At 36.4% G+C, this 16,976-nt stretch overlaps 2 long non-coding RNA genes across 2 annotated transcripts in view; both read right to left on the reverse strand.

Annotated features, from left to right (window-relative positions):
- Positions 1 to 16,976, reverse strand: part of LOC310731235 — a 276,213-nt gene that overhangs the window by 238,051 nt on the left and 21,186 nt on the right. The gene's annotated exons all lie outside the window — the stretch shown is intronic.
- On the reverse strand, positions 11,294 to 13,111 carry LOC310731236. The gene is made up of 2 exons (XR_014535111.1): positions 12,669 to 13,111; positions 11,294 to 11,411 (listed from the first exon to the last, which is right to left on the reverse strand). It is a non-coding gene; the product is annotated as an uncharacterized lncRNA (long non-coding RNA).

Genomic DNA, 16,976 nt, shown 5'->3' on the forward strand with positions numbered 1-16,976 from the left:
CCAGATGCCTCAATGAGAGAGTCGTTGCACATCAACAGGGTTCATCCTTGCAGAAGTGTGTGTGTGTGTGTGTGTGTGTGTGTGTGTGTGTGTAAGAGTATCTGAGGCAGTTGCAACAAATCGAACAGCATTATCAGGATGAGATCAGAGAGATGAGACGAGGTGACACACACTTACACACCGCTACAGTACAGTGTCCCATGAACATGCAGGAAACGTTTAATTTCTAATGAAGACAGTTTATTTCATTTACTGATTCATTCACGATGAAAGAAGAAAAACTTGGAAGCCTGAACTTTCTTCTGTCCAGGAAATCACTCACACTCGACCTCATTATATTTATCTGTACTTCTTTTCAGGTCCAGCCGCATGCAGCAGGTACATACTTGGACCGTCCTACAGAAGAACACACACACATCCACCATGCAAAGAGAAAAAGATACACACACACTCCTACACTTCCACAGAGTCAGTGTGTGGAATGAAGCTTATTGCTGTTCTCTTAAGCCTACAGATATGGAAACTGCTCTGAGGCAGATTCTCCAGCAGAACCAGAAGGAGAGGAGATGCAGAGAAGAGATAACATCAAGGTAGATACATTCCTCTACATGTAGATGTACACACATGAAGCTTCTCTGTTCATCAGCATTCTGTTACACAGAAAGGAGTCATGATTGAGATTAAACTGCAAGATGAAGGACAGCAGGCTGAAGGACACAAAGAACCATCAGAAATGGATCAACAATATCACTGACAATGAAGCTATAAGAACAGATAAACAACCCTATAATATATTACAGTCTTTTATATGTTGAACTAAAGAATAAAAAAAAAAAAAAAAATGAAGATTTATAATCACATACCGCATGACATTCACCTGAATATGGTTGACACTTTTCTAAATGTATTACAAAAACAAATAAATAATTGTAGCTGTAGAAGTAGAAGATGCCCCTCCACCTTAAATTCTTGCCTCCTGCTTTCTGGAAAATGTTTTCTTTTTCTCGAATGTATATATTCCCATCCATCTATTCGAATCGGATCTGCCCGCTTTGTCCCGGACTGCCTCTGGATGGCGTTCTCTTTGACTGGAGGACACTCTGTGCAGCTGGGGATGGTTTCACAACAACGGCCTGGAGATCCATGAAATGACGGAGTAACACAGGAGCTTTGAAGACGGATTTGGACTGTAGTTAATGTCAGCAGTCTGCTACACTTTTATCACAGACAGACAGACAGACAGACAGACAGACAGATAGACAGACAGACAGACAGACAGATAGATAGATAGATAGATAGATAGATAGATAGATAGATAGATAGATAGATAGATAGATAGATAGATAGATAGATAGATAGATAGATAGATAGATAGATAGATAGATAGATCTTGCATTTAGAAGAATGTACTGTAATAGATAGATAGATAGATAGATAGATAGATAGATAGATAGATAGATAGATAGATAGATAGATAGATAGATAGATAGATAGATAGATAGATAGATAGATCTTGCATTTAGAAGAATGTACTGTAATTACTAGTTCAACAGTAAAAAACTTGGGAGTTAAAAGCATTTTCTGTCATTCTGTTGTTTACATCTTAAATAAATGAAAACAAGATATACACAAATAAAAAAATCATATTTTATAAATATATTACATCTGAAATACATTAATAAAACACATCCTTTGTAACCTGTCTGGTTAAAAGTGCCCAAAGATACAAAAAAGAAAAAAAATAATAATAATTCAAGGATATTTAAACTTAACAGAAAAAAAAAAGTCTGTCTCTTTTTGCATGTTTATATTTTAAATACATTAATACCTAAAAGAGAATACACAAAGAAATAAATAATTCTGGGTAAAAAAACAAAACAAAACATAATCCCAAAACAACAGCCTGCCTGGTTGCAGCTAACATCTCATTAGCATGAAACGCCATCGCGGGAATCAAACCGCGACTTTGTCTCGCAATGAGCACTGCAACCAGATACATAACCACTAAGCTATGTGCAGGCCGGACAAAAGAAGAACTCAATCACAGCTTAAGAACTACTAGATCTCTGTACACTGTACTCTGTCTCACAGATGATTAATTGGCGCTATAAGCATCTCCCCGCCGCGTGTTTCGGCCAACTCATATGCATAATGGGCGTGGTCAACTATCCCATTTACCAATCAGCCCTCTCCCACAATCACACATATAGAATCACATAGATTCCTACAAACATTTATCTGAGACTATGTCTGGTTCGCCCCACCACATCACACCACATCACCCCCCCACCCAGCCCAAATTTTGGGACTCACAGCTGAAATGCCCTCCATAACTTTAAATGTTCCTGATAAAAGTGTGCTACATTCACAATTTAGATATCTTTGTCCTTCATCTGCCACTCAGAAACTTGATATTATTTTACTGTTTATAAATATTATATATATATATATATATATATATATATATATATATATATATATATATATATATATATTGTGTAATGATTCTACTTTATTTTTTATTTTAATCATTAATCATTGCACATGTTTATATATATTGTTGAAGACCCTCTGCCAGGATGGAGCATCTGTACGACCTTTATTATTATAATTAATATTATTATTGAGAAACAAATCACCCATAAAAGCCTCAAACAGGTGGAAAGGTGATCAGGACTATCTGTACCGGAGTGAAGAGGAGAAAAGCGGTGTTCATCATTTATTGTCTAATCCTGATAATTTACATCAAATTCATGTACTTGCAGGAAAAAGCTGATAAATTTTACAAAAAAAAATTAAGAATAAAAGAGCGATAATATTTCCAGAAATGTTGCAGTGAGCAGAAATGGACCTTCCGGCTAATGGTGTAGGAGACATCATCATTAGCCTCATGCTAGCCGGGTTTGCTAGCGCTGTTTTTGTGTTCACTAGTTTCTTAGAATATCTGACAAAAAATTACCCAAAAAGACAAATACATTCTATTTTAAGTTATTACGATACTTATATTGTATTTATAGCTCACTAAATGTAGAATATTTAGACTGAGGATGAAGACTATCAAAGCTGAGTTAGCCGGCTAGTTAGCCTAGCTTAGTGGTATTCAAAGTGAGGGCCCTCTAGTGGAGAATAAAGATATGACAGGTGGTGCGCAATGAACCGCAGGATTTATTTATTTATTTATTTGTTCTTCATGAATAATTTTCAATATGAATAAAGTTCATACACTTAAAGCACTACAAACAAACAATTAGGTACAAGTCACTTATACTGCATACACACATTTTATAGTCCTTAAAAAAAATTACAGATATTAATGGGCTGACCCAATCACATTTTCAAACATCCCCCATTTTGGGCTCTGTGTGAGTCATAACTAGTTTTAGGATTCATCAGTCGGGAAGAACGAGAGCTTTGAGGATGGATTGAACTGTAGTTAATGTCAGCAGTCTGCTACATCGATTTAGGACTACTTTTCGCTTTTCTAATCATCATCACTGCACCCCGCAAACTGATCATCATCACTGCACCCCGCAACATCGTATATCTGCTATAAATGGACATTTGGTGCAACCCAGATGAGGATGGGTTCCCTCTGGAGTCTGGTTTCTCTCAAGGTTTCTTCCTTATGCCGTCTCGGGGAGTTTTTCCTTGCCACAGTCGCCACCGGCTCACTCATCAGGGACAAACTTACTTATAAAGAACATATTCACTTTTAATCACCACATCATCTGTGTAAAGCTGCTTTGAGACAATGTTCATTGTTAAAAGCGCTATACAAATAAAAATGAATTGAATTGAATTGAATCAGTGTGGATTGGAGTTTTATTGTAATAATAAATAATTATTATTTTTTTTTAAATAAGTTTTTAATGTGTAAATTCTCACTTTTTTCTACCTGTTATTATATGGCTTTAGTGCTTTTATGAAATAAGAGTTCATATACATATTCAAGGGTGTGCAAAGAGGAGTAGTGTTTGTGATCGTATGTAGTGGGCCGATCTGGACCAAAACCCCAGGGCTGATTTTTTGTCCCCGTCCAATTCTGCCTGGATCCTTTTTCAGATAGTTTCCATATCTGTAGGCTAAAGAGGACAGCAATAAGCTTCATTCCACACACTGACTCTGTGGAAGTGTAGGCATGTGTGTACCTTTTTCTCTTTGCATGGTGGATGTGTGTGTGTTCTTCTGTAGGACGGTCAAAGTATGTACCTGCTGCATGCGGCTGGACCTGAAAATAAGTACAGATAAATATAATGAGGTCGAGTGTGAGTGATTTCCTGGACAGAAGAAAGTTCAGGCTTTCAAGTCTTTCTTCTTTCATCGTGAATGAATCAGTGAATGAAATTAACTGACTTCATTCGAAATTAAACGTTTCCTGCATGTTCATGGGACACTGTACTGTAGCAGTGTGTAAGTGTGTGTCACCTCGTCTCATCTCTCTGATCTCATGCCGCTTACAGAATTACATTACGGCATTCAGGGACAGGCACTAAGCTGGTTTAAATCCTACCTGTCCGATCGTTACCGTTTCGTAGACTTGAATGGAGAGCTATCCAGGCTAATGCTAGTAAAATATGGCGTGCCACAAGGTTCAGTTCTAGGACCCCTGCTTTTCACAATATACACGCTTCCCTTAGGATATATTATTAGAAGTCATGGAATTAGCTTCCATTGTTATGCTGATGATACCCAGCTATATATCTCATCAAAACCAGGCGAAATAGATCAATTAGCTCGGATAACTGAGTGTGTTAAAGAAATAAGAGATTGGATGACCCATAACTTTCTATTATTAAATTCTGATAAGACGGAGATTTTGCTCATCGGCCCAAAAACCAGTATGCAGAAGCTCCAGCATCTCAACCTGCATTTAGATGGATGTTTAAATGGCTAACAGCAGAACACGCTAACCAACCGCACAACAGAGATCTTTCATCAACATCTCCTTTTGGTGGTTTGGATAAACCACGTTTGGCTCTAAACCAGCAGTCAGTAGCCGGCGTGTGTTTTGCATGAGGCCCATGTGACATGTGACTCTTAAAAACAGCTTCAAACTTCAGACCCACAACATGGTTACCGGTGGAGGCACCAGAAATGTTGAATGTTTACGAGAAATAAAGTCAGAGTTTATTTATGATTTTTTATTTATATACAGTACAGACCAAAAGTTGGGACACACCTTCTCATTCAAAGAGTTTTCTTTATTTTCATGACTATGAAAATTGTAGAGTCACACTGAAGGCATCAAGGGCTATTTGACCAAGAAGGAGAGTGATGGGGTGCTGCACCAGATGACCAGGCCTCCACAGTCACCGGACCTGAACCCAATCGAGATGGTTTAGGGGTGAGCTGGACCGCAGAGTGAAGGCAAAAGGGCCAACAAGTGCCAAGCATCTCTCGGGGAACTCCTTCAAGACTGTTGGAAGACCATTTCAGGTGACTACCTCTTGAAGCTCATCAAGAGAATGCCAAGAGTGTGCAAAGCAGTAATCAAAGCAAAAGGTGGCTACTTTGAAGAACCTACAATATGACATTTTTTCAGTTGTTTCAGACTTTTTTGTTATGTATATAATTCCATATATAATTCCACGTGTTAATTCATAGTTTTGATGCCTTCAGTGTGAATCTACAATTTTCATAGTCATGAAAATAAAGAAAACTCTTTGAATGAAAAGGTGTGTCCAAACGTTTGGTCTGTACTGTATATATATTTTGCAAATAAAATGCAAATGATCTAAATGGGTTTAGTTTTCACAGACTGCATTTTCAGCAATAAAAATAATTTTTTTTAAAAAGGAAACAAATTTAATTGTTCATTTTAAAAGATCCGTCTTATTTTCTCTTGTATATTTAGTGTCGCTCATTAATAAAGAAAAAATGCTTCTTATCCGATTACTCGATTACTAATGAGTAGAAAACTCGATTACTAAAATGATCGATATCCTTAGCCCCAAATATAACTACTAAATATAGTTATTGTTGTGTGTGTGTGTGTGTGTGTGTGTGTGTGTGTGTGTGTGTGTGTGTGTGTGTGTGTGTGTGTGTTGTTAATGTTGTGTCCTTGTAGATCTGGAATTCACTCACAGATGCTGAAGGACCTGAACTGAATTTTAAACTTGTGCTGGTTTCTCCTCCACAGCTGGAACTTGAGCTGCAGCTGGTTTCTGGAAACAATTTAAAATAAGGTTATGAATGTTTGAACACAATGATTATTGGTGAATGGGCTGTGAGGGAAGTGGCACCAAGTAAAATCTTGCTCAGGGCAGAAAATTGACCAGGGCCGGCCCTGTGCAGGATGGAGGGAGTGTGTTGAACTGTTGGAGCGGCGTAGAGGATGGAGGGAGGGTGGGATTTAAGTGGACAAGAAATATGAGTTGTTCATGTCACACAGATTAAAATTTTATTTTATCTTTTTTTTTTTATCTCTTTCTCTTTCCTATAAAATGGATTGAATGAATGCCATTGGGAATGGTATTTGTTAAAGTTAGTTCATAAAAATTAACCTTATTTTAAATTGTTTTCAGTGAAACTATAAAATATAGGTGCTGTCTGGGTCACATTATAAATGAAACACAAACAGTAAGAATAATTACATCTGGTCTTCCTGCACATAAATGTATTTATTTAAACACTTCTTTATCATACAGTACTGTTTAATCTTCCACTTCATTTTAAAAAGTGTTCAATGTCCAGTAGGTGGCAGTAATGTTCTACTCAACTTTAGCTCCCTCTAGCGTTATCACAACGAATTACATTGCACTACACTTTTAAAGGGAATTTTACATAAAATGTTGCCTTTTTAAATAAACCAAGTTATAAACAAACATTACCAAATTAGTACAGTGGCCAAGAAGTGCAAAACACATTAACAAATCCTAAAACAAAATAACAAATGCAAAAACAAAACAAATCCAAAAACAAAATAAATCCAAAAACAAATTAACAAATCTGAAGACAAAATAACAAATCCGAAAACAAATCAACAAATTCAAAAACAAATTAACAAATCCGAAAACACAACGACAAGTCAGACAAACCGGAAAAGGTAGGTATCGTTTGTGAATGTAAACTTACCGATTATTGGACGAGACACCTGTCATTCACCTGTATATCTTGACTGACAGGTGTCTTGTCCAATGATCTGTAAACATCATTATATATCTGTAAACATTATATATAATATATGATATAAAAATATTTTATATAATCAAAAGTGATTTCAGATTGAATCCCAGTGGAAACGAGACTGATCCGAAGCTGCTGCTTTTCAGCTGAAACACACTGTGTGGTCAAAAGTATTTGGACACCAGTCTTTTCAAGCCAGATGTGGTTCATAAATTCACCTAAAATGCACTCTATGACTTTTATCTGAAAGGAATATTCACATTTACTATTATTTATACAACACCATGTCACTATTAGGGTTTATTAGAAGATTACACACTGCAGTAGTATTTGAGTGATGTAGTGGTGAAGCTCTAGAAGATTTTTGAGTATTAGTGCAATATAAATAAATGAAATTCAGGTTAAATAAAGCTGATTAATATTAATGTTATAAAATAAATGATCCAGAAAAGACAAGTACAGATTTAATAACATTTATTTTGTCCAAAAATGTTTCTATAAAATTCACTATTTATGCTGAGAACCTGCGTGAAGGTGGTACTAAATTTATTAAATGTACCATTTACATGTTAGAACTCAATCAAACTTACTCTAAGAACTCAACTTGATCTGACCTCAAATCAGGCTCTAAACTGTAGCAGTACCTCCTCCATCCACACGGGGGAGACTCCTCAACCTGATATACCTAGACAACGAAAACGATTAATAATATTTATACATATTTAAGTAAAAAGAAATTCCTGACAGAGCCACTAGAGGGCAGTGTAAGACTAAAATCTGACCAACTGCAGTTATTATTATTATTATTATTATTATTATTATTATTATTATTATTATTATTAATATTATCATTAATATTAATAATTATATTATAGCTGAATTTTTGTGATATAAATAAATGAAACAGAAGTTAAATGAAGCTGAATAAAATTAATATAATAAATAATGTAGAAATAACGAGTACAGATTTAATAACATTTAAACAATTTATTTTGTCAAAAGGTTTTTATAAAATCCAGGTTTTATGTTGAGAAACTGCATGAAGTTAGTATTAAATTTATTAAAAGTATCATCTACATGCAAGAACTCAATCAAACATATTGTTAGAATAAAATGAAAACTTGATCAAACCTTAAATCAGACTCTGAACTGTACGTATGCTATTTGTTCTGTTATTGAACTAGAAACAGTGAATGTTGAGATGTTTGGGAACTGATTATCGCCTGTATATATGCAGGTCAAGGGTTTTTCATGCTGGAACACCGTTCATTACAATGAGACGATGATGTAAGATGTCGAGCCAAACCACGGAGATGAAGCTGAGTGAGGTGAAACCCTCAAACTAACCCAGGAACAGAGAAGGAACTTTCTGACCAGCTGCTGGTTTTGCACAAACAGAACAAAAGTTTCTTTTTCTTGAGAGAGACTGCTAAAAGAAATATTTTTAAGGAGACAGAATGTTTTATGTTACAGATTTTGTTAGAACTGTGCAATCGAGTCATTTACAAGTGAATCTTTCGATTCAGACTCAATTGAACCGAATCCAGTGAACCGACTCTTCTGGACCTTATTATTTTTTAATGAATTTATTGAACCGAACTCTTTTGAACCGAGTTACTTGAACTGAATCTACAGAGTAGAAATTAACGAACCAAACAAAACTGAATGGATTGAGTTATTAAAATTAATTTATTGAATTAAATTATTTTGTAATGTTTTGAATGCCAAAGTGTTATTTCTGATGTTTTTAACTAACTGAGGTTGTTAAAAGTTCTATTTTAACAGTAGATGTTATAAGGCTGAATTCTAACTAAACTTTTAATTTTTAGTTATGATTTAAATGAAGTACAACACTTTTATAAAAGAAACAAAACACAACAAAATTTTAAATATTACATTTTTATTATACATTACAATAATTATAGATTTTTACTTTATTATATGTAGGACATGTGCTCACATGCTGAATCTAAACCTGCCCAGAGCTTTACAGATTTTTGCTCTCCAGTGCTGCCATTTCCTGTTCCTCAGGAATTATTGAGGAAGTTGTAAGGATTGTCAGATCTTTCCATGAGGTCAGACCCCAATAACTGCCATGCAACAAAACATTAAGCTTTCTAATCTGAGAAGAAGATCTCTTTAATTTGAGGAGAGGAAGACATCTGTTCAGCTGCACACTCACCCATCCTTGAGCCCCCTCTTTCCCTCCTGGGGATATGACCGGGTCATGGTAAGATGATTAAGAAGGTCCTGGAATTCAAGCTACTATACTTGCATACTGCAGTTATTATAGTTTAGGAATGTATGAATTTTAACTTTACATGTTTGGTATTATTTTAAAGGTCTCAGTGCGATTGGAAATATGATCTCAGTACAATATCAGTAGAACAGACCAAAAATAAAGATCTCAGGTTTGGGGAAAATTCTGTCCTACTGATGTGAGATGTTTGTCCTGGAGAAGATCTTTATCAGGTGTTAGTTTTTTGTTTTTGTATATTTTTACCACAGGAGGTTTTTGGTTTTAAGGTCACCTCCAGTCCCAACTATCTATCTATCTATCTATCTATCTATCTATCTATCTATCTATCTATCTATCTATCTATCTATCTATCTATCTATCTATCTATCTATCTATCTATCTATCTATCTAAATGTACAAGAAATTAAAAATAGCTCCTACAGTGAAATAAATTGTTTTTATTGTCATTTTAATCATATGCTGTACAGTACACAGTAAAACAAAACAATATTGCTTAAGGACCGAAGTGCTCCATAATACAAGACAAAATGACACAAAGCAACACAGAACTAAAATCTAAGTAAGATGTAAGGTGCCCACCCAATGGCCCAATGACGGAATCCACTGGTGTGGGTGAAGGTATTCTGCATGTTAGTCTTTCGCGCGGCTGTAAAAGATTACTTAAATGGATTGCACTTTGTTACATGAATCTAATTTTTACCTCTAATCAGACTCCAATTTATAATAAAGATTTAACTTGAATATCTTTAATTTAAGCTGATCACCTTATTGGTTGCATTCCGTCTTTTCAATTAATCATTCGTTATGGACCTGGAGTCGCTTAGAACCTTGTGCTTGGCAAACGATACCTGCTCAAGGAGGCACAATGCCAGTCCGAATCTTAGTCAGAGGATATAACGGTAAACTAATATTCTTTAAGTAGACCTCTCAATGCTTGCTCATGCATAAAGAATACTGTATTTAGCCACTTAGTTATAACTTGCTAAATCAGTGATCGTCAGAAATCAGAAGGTCTCAGACGTTGTGCTCTATGCTCCATCCGTTCATGAGCCTTCAGTTTGTACTATCCTGGTCGTAGATTTGCGGTAACACCAGGCTACATAATCAACTAGATATAAATTATTTCAGGAAGTTTCAGAGTTAATCAAGAATTTTACATTTATTTGCCAGGCAATAATCAATAAACAAATGTCACATTTAAAACAAATAATAGAAGCATGACATGATCAACATAAAACCAAATATTTTAACAATGCAGTTTACTAAAGAAATGTTAAAGAATCACTATACCTGGCAATAGAGACACACAGAGAAGTTCTGACTACAGAATGCTTGTTTCACCAAATTTCCTTAAATACCCAAACCATCGTAAACACTTGTAAATTCAAAGTGATAAAAGCTTTGCAAACCTTTTCTTGTGACAGGATGTGACCTATAAACCAAATGTTACCTAGAACACCTGGTAAGGATCTTCTCCGGGGCAACCCTTATGTCAGTAGGACAGAATTTCCCCAAACCTGCGGTCTGATATGGGACTGAGATCATATTTCCAATCACACTAAGACCTTTAAAATTATACCAAACATGTGAATGTAAAATGTATAAATCCCAAAATAATCATGGGTCAACCCACAAATGGCCCCTTTATGGGGTTGTTATTGGACCACAGTGGGTGAGAATTGGGTCCCATTTATTAATTTCATGATTGATTTCTGTGGGTGAACTTAATGTGTACTTAATCTTACTATGGAAAATCCACTGTCAAACCATTTCAAACCTCAGTTACATTGTAAAACTGTGCCTGACCAAACAAAGACCTAATACTAGTTGATTTTATGTGCTGCTTTATGTTTAAAATTACATGGTTGAGTATTTGAATTGTGCAAAATAAATGACTTCAACTCAGAATGTGTGAATCACATTTAATTTAAATTAATTCAAGTAAAAAAACAGGAAACAGGAATAACAGAATTACTTATGTAGAATAGTTCACTGGTGGGTCTATGCAGATTCCTCAGCTGCACACCTACAAAACAGTAAAAAAAAGAGAAGACAGAAAAGGCAATTTAGTACATTTTAAAATACTACCATTCACAGCAGCATCTAAAAAAAAACATGCATCAATATAATTAAGACATATCCTAGAATCTCATCAGTGAATTGTTCCCACCTCTGCCTCACACAGTAATAACTTATGCCGGGGGACCAGTCATGGAGTCCAAAACTTATGAATGTAACAATTAAAATATCAACCTTTCGTCTGAACTTGACTCTTAAACAAATATTTGGCTTTTGCCAAAATCCAGTGATTGAACAATGATTCTGATCAGCTGAAAGATGTAAGTCACACCTCGGATCACGGTGGCCCAGAAAGTTCAACGCACTGCAACTGAAGAAACATATGCAAATAGAAAAAACACCAGCAAATTAAGAAAACATCTTCATCAGTTAAACAACACAAGTTGCAAATCCTCACAACACAACCAATTCATTTACACTGCAAACAGCACAGACCACAAAATAAATGTTTCATGGGGACCCCAACAAGTGATGACCCCGGGACTGCTTGTTCAATGTCTATTCATCAGTGGTGTTGTTGATGATCTGAAAGGTGAGTTTTTTTGTTTATTTTAATTGTATATGTCATCTACAACACCACTGATGAATTGACATTGAACAATAAGCAGTCCCAGATGGGTTTGTCACTTGTTGTGGTCCCCCTGAAACATATATTTTGTGATCTGTACTATTTGGTTGTGTTGTGAGGATTTGCAGTGTGTTTCTGTGTTTGGTTGTGTTGTGAGGATTTGCAGCGTGTTTCTGTGTTTGGTTGTGTTGTGAGGATTTGCAGCGTGTTTCTGTGTTTGGTTGTGTTGTGAGGATTTGCAGCGTGTTTCTGTGTTTGGTTGTGTTGTGAGGATTTGCAGCGTGTTTCTGTGTTTGGTTGTGTTGTGGGGGTTTGCAGTGTGTTTCTGTGTTTGGTTGTGTTGTGAGGATTTGCAGTGTGTTTCTGTACTTGGTTGTGTTGTGGGGGTTTGCAGCACATGTGTTGTCAAAGTTTTTTTTTTTTTTTCTGGTGTTTTTTTCTATTTGCATGTGTTTTCTTAAGTTGCAGCATGTTGAGCTCTCTCAGCCACCGTATAGATGCCTTAAGGATAAGTAATTTATAAGATATTTTTTCATCTCAGGGTGGAGTACTCCTTTAATGAAACAGAGGCAAAAACAGTGATCGAGATAAAATATTAATAATTGTGCAGCCCTAGCTATAGGTTATATGACTTACACTTCCGGCTGTACTGCCCTCCGATCATGGTCCCGCTGGGCTCTCAAAGCACGGTTGCCTTCTCTGTCTCTTGCATTTGTGAACCATTTACCAAGTGCTTTCTCCAGCTCTTTCTTACTGACAGTTTTCAGCAAACGGTTCTGCTTCAGGCTTCCTGTTAAGCAAAAAATTTATATAAAGTAGAGCATGCTACTGCATCAACCAGGGCACAACCCATTATTTGTATGCATGCAAGTTACATGAGCATAAGACTATCAGTCAAAAAAAAAAAAAAAAAGACTAAAAATCACAAGGTTGTAAACACCCTCTAATCCACCATTTGCCCAAACTGTTAACTGATCTGACTGACTTTTTGAACAGCGCAAAATGATGTTTATTATCTTTAATGTAATCATAACGTATATAATTTCAGTAATGTTTAGAAATGATATAAATATGAACTTTTTTTTCTTAATCACCTCTACCTATTTCACCTAAATCACATTAAAATAATGTTAAGTATTGTCACAATCGCCTCAGAGCTTTTCTCTGTATATTGTATATACACATGTTATAAAGGTAGTGAAAGAGAAAGAGACTCCACAGTGCTTTTACTGTTTCACCCTCCTGTTATCATAAGGACACTACATGGAGAAAACACGGGTGAAAATGGTATGGAAAGTCTTTATTTCCACATTTTAGTAAACACTGTCCTAGTTATCTGCTTATCATTAGGAATGTTCAGTTTTCCACAGGTGTTTATTTCTGAGGTAAACCAGTTCACTCTCCACACTTACCTTCTTTATATCGTGCCTGTTACTTTAATTACCACACAATCTTTCAGAAGTATACATTAAATAAAAACAACAGTAAAATGTGATTAATTTAAAACAAAAGATCATTTCTTATCGTGACGGAGATGTCAGGTTATCCAGGTCAGGTCAGGTCAGGTCATCCAGGTCAGGTCATCCAGGTCAGGTCAGGTCAGGTCATGTTATCCAGGTCAGGTCAGGTCAGGTCAGGTCAGGTTATCCAGGTCAGGTCAGGTGAAAAGTGGTAGTACGTGATGGCCGTTTCTTCAGAATGAGAAGGCGGGAACACAGGAGCCAATGGGAGACTCTGGGAGCTGCACAAGCGATTTTTTCTATTTTTCTTTTTTTTTAACTAAAGGTCGTACTATGTTATTGTTAAAATATTACATTTTTGTTTCATATAAAACACGCAAAAAACATATTAATTGAATTTATCATCAATTGAATAATATAGCTAAATATAGCCCAAATGTGGCCCATACAGGGCCCTCGAATAAACAAAATGGGCAACCTAACTGGGGCCCACAACCCTGACTAATCTGGGGCCCACATTCAGCCCATCAAAGTGCCCACTCTGACCCATGCCCACGTGATGCCCATATAAGCCAGATAAAACCCATGTGGGGCCCACATGGACATGTTGGCTGGGATCGTCACCCTGATTAAGGCCAGGCAGCATCTATACCACCTGAGGCGCTTAAGAGACTTTAAATCACCCTCTCTGGTGCTGAGGTCTTTCTTCAACTGCACCGTTGAAAGTGTCCTGATGGGTAGTATCTCTTCTTGGTTCAAGAAATGAACCATGCAGGGCAGGCACCAGAGGGTGGTGCAGTCAGCTGAGCGTTCTGAGCTCCCTGAACTGCAGGACATGTACAGCAAGCAGTGCTGGACCAGGGCAGGAAAGATATTGGGGGACCTTAGCCATCCCAATAAAGAAGTCCTCTTTTCTGTGTTGCGTTCAGGAAAGCGCTTCCAATCCTTGAAGGCAAACAGAGGGAGAATGAGGAGGAGATTCTGCCCACAGGCCATTCAAAGCCTAAACCAGGAAAACACCTAAAACATGAACACTTTAGTGACAATCGCACTGAGACACTTTAAATCTGGACTATTGTTAATATCTATTTATTATTTCTTTCTGACAAAATTTCAGCCAGTAAGTAGTTCCACACATACCTAAGATCGCGCGGCCTGTTCGGTGTCATATACATATACACATATAATATAAATATACATATATAATATACATATACATATATAATATACAAAGTATTTGAGATCTATCAGTCTGGAAAATGTTATAAAGCCGTTTTTAAAGCTTTGGGAATCTCAAACCCTACTCTTTACCATAACTTCATGGTGTGACTGATCAACTTAATTCCCCTGTAGTTACTGCAGGTCTGCACATCTCCCATTTTTAAAGATCAGTACCAGCACACTCCTTCTCCATTCCTCAGGCATCCTCTCACCTTCCAAAATCCTGTTAAACAAACTTTTTAAAAACTCCACTGCATCGCTCCTAAACATCTCCATGCTTCTACCGATATGTCCTCTGGTCCAAACGACTTTCCAATCTTCATCCTCTTAATCACTGCTCTCACTTCCTCCTTACTAATCCTATCCACTTCCTGCTTCACCATCTCCACACCATCCAACCTTCTCTCTCTCTCACTTTCCTCGTTCATCAGCCGCTCAAAATACTCCCTCCATCTTCTCAACACACTGTCCTTACTAGTCAACACATTTCCATCTCCATCCTTTATTGCTCTAACTTGCAGCACATCCTTCCCTGCTCGGTTCCTCTGCCTGGCCAATCGGTACAAATCCTTTTCTCCTTCCTTAGTGTCCAACTTCTACAGATCCTCATATGGCTTTTCCTTTGTCCTTCACCACATCCCTCTTTACCTGCTGCTGCATCTCCTTGTACTTCTGTCTACTTTTCTCATCACTCTGTCAATCCCAATTCTGTTTCAACCACGTCTCTTTGTCTTCCTTTCCATTTCCAGATGTCACACCAAGTACCTTTCTAGCTGTCTCCCTTATCACTTCTGCAGTAGTTCCACAATCATCCAAACCTCTTTACCACCACCGAGCCCCTGTCTGACCTCTTCCCTGAATCTCACACTACATTCTTCCTCCTTCAGTTTCCACCATCTTATTCTTCTTCCAGTCCTCTCTTTCCTCCTCTTCTTCTTCTTCACCTCCAAAACCATGGGACATGACATGGGTTATCTGTACTTCTACTGAGTGAAGGATGTGTGAACCTTTGCCACCGCTGGCTTTAATTATAAAATGTTTGCCAACATATTACAGTTATAATGTAGATAAATAGTACTAATAAACTACCCACTCTGTGCAATTTGTATAAGGTATTTAAGTGTGTAAACTAATCCTAATGTAATAGTGGAGCAAAAGTGTATTTATATATAAGAACATCTGTATTATTTAGTTTTTGCAACACTGAGCTGCACACATATTCAAACCTGTAACGTTTGCTTATACTACACATTTAAATGAACCATATTAACTTGGTCAAAAGCACATTGCACCATTTTCTTTATATTTAAGTGGAAATTAGTTTTGTATTTGTATGCACAAGTAATTTTTGTATGCAGCATGTAGTGTAAATATATATTAGATTTTAGTTATTTTTGTTATTAATTAACTTTTATTTTCATTTGGTGATGAAGCTCGGGTATTCTTGTATTCAGAGCAGTGAGAACTGCATACAATTCTAGACTGAGACTCCTGAAGTTACTGAGTGTCACAGTTGGACCCTGGAAACACAGATTTTAATGCTCCCACATTAAAGTTGATTGCTTTCCATTTTATTCTTTATGTATAATAGAATTTTGTTAATAACTGAAATTTAATTTAGTAATTAACAATGATGATTTGTTGATACTTCATAATCATCTATGATATAGAATAAAACATTATTTTTTCTAAGAAAGAAAATAGAAATGCTGGTGATAGAAACAAAGTATAAGTTAACAAACAATAGCAAGAGAAAAATAAGTGAACCGTACATGAAATAATCACAAAAATGTTCCTGAACACATTTTTAATGACACCGAGACTCTATGCTAAAGTAATTAACATTTCACTACACTTTAAGTCAATGGCCCTAAAGTACCCCTAAACTACAGCCCCATACCATTACCACTTCTCAATCAAACATTACAGTTGACTAATAAACTTATTTGAAGTTAGAGAAACACAGAAATGAACGTCGGTGCAAAATACCTAAAGGTTTATACATTTAACATTTTAGATTTAAAAAAGACTTATGGGTGAGATTTGTCTGCACTTTAATTCTTATTGGTCCAGACAGATACAACAAAAATCTATTCCCTGATCTTGCTGTGTAACCGTGTGCTCAAGCTCAAGTTTGCAGTAAATCAGTAACACTCGGCTCAGGGGACAATGGATTAGAAGCCGTTCCATTAGATAATGTTCAGAAAGCACATATGGGTGAAATGCTCAGGTAGCCTCATACATGTTGCCATAATGTGTAGTT

This window comes from Silurus aristotelis (assembly GCF_946808225.1).
Source record: "Silurus aristotelis genome assembly, chromosome: 9".
NCBI lineage: Eukaryota > Metazoa > Chordata > Actinopteri > Siluriformes > Siluridae > Silurus > Silurus aristotelis.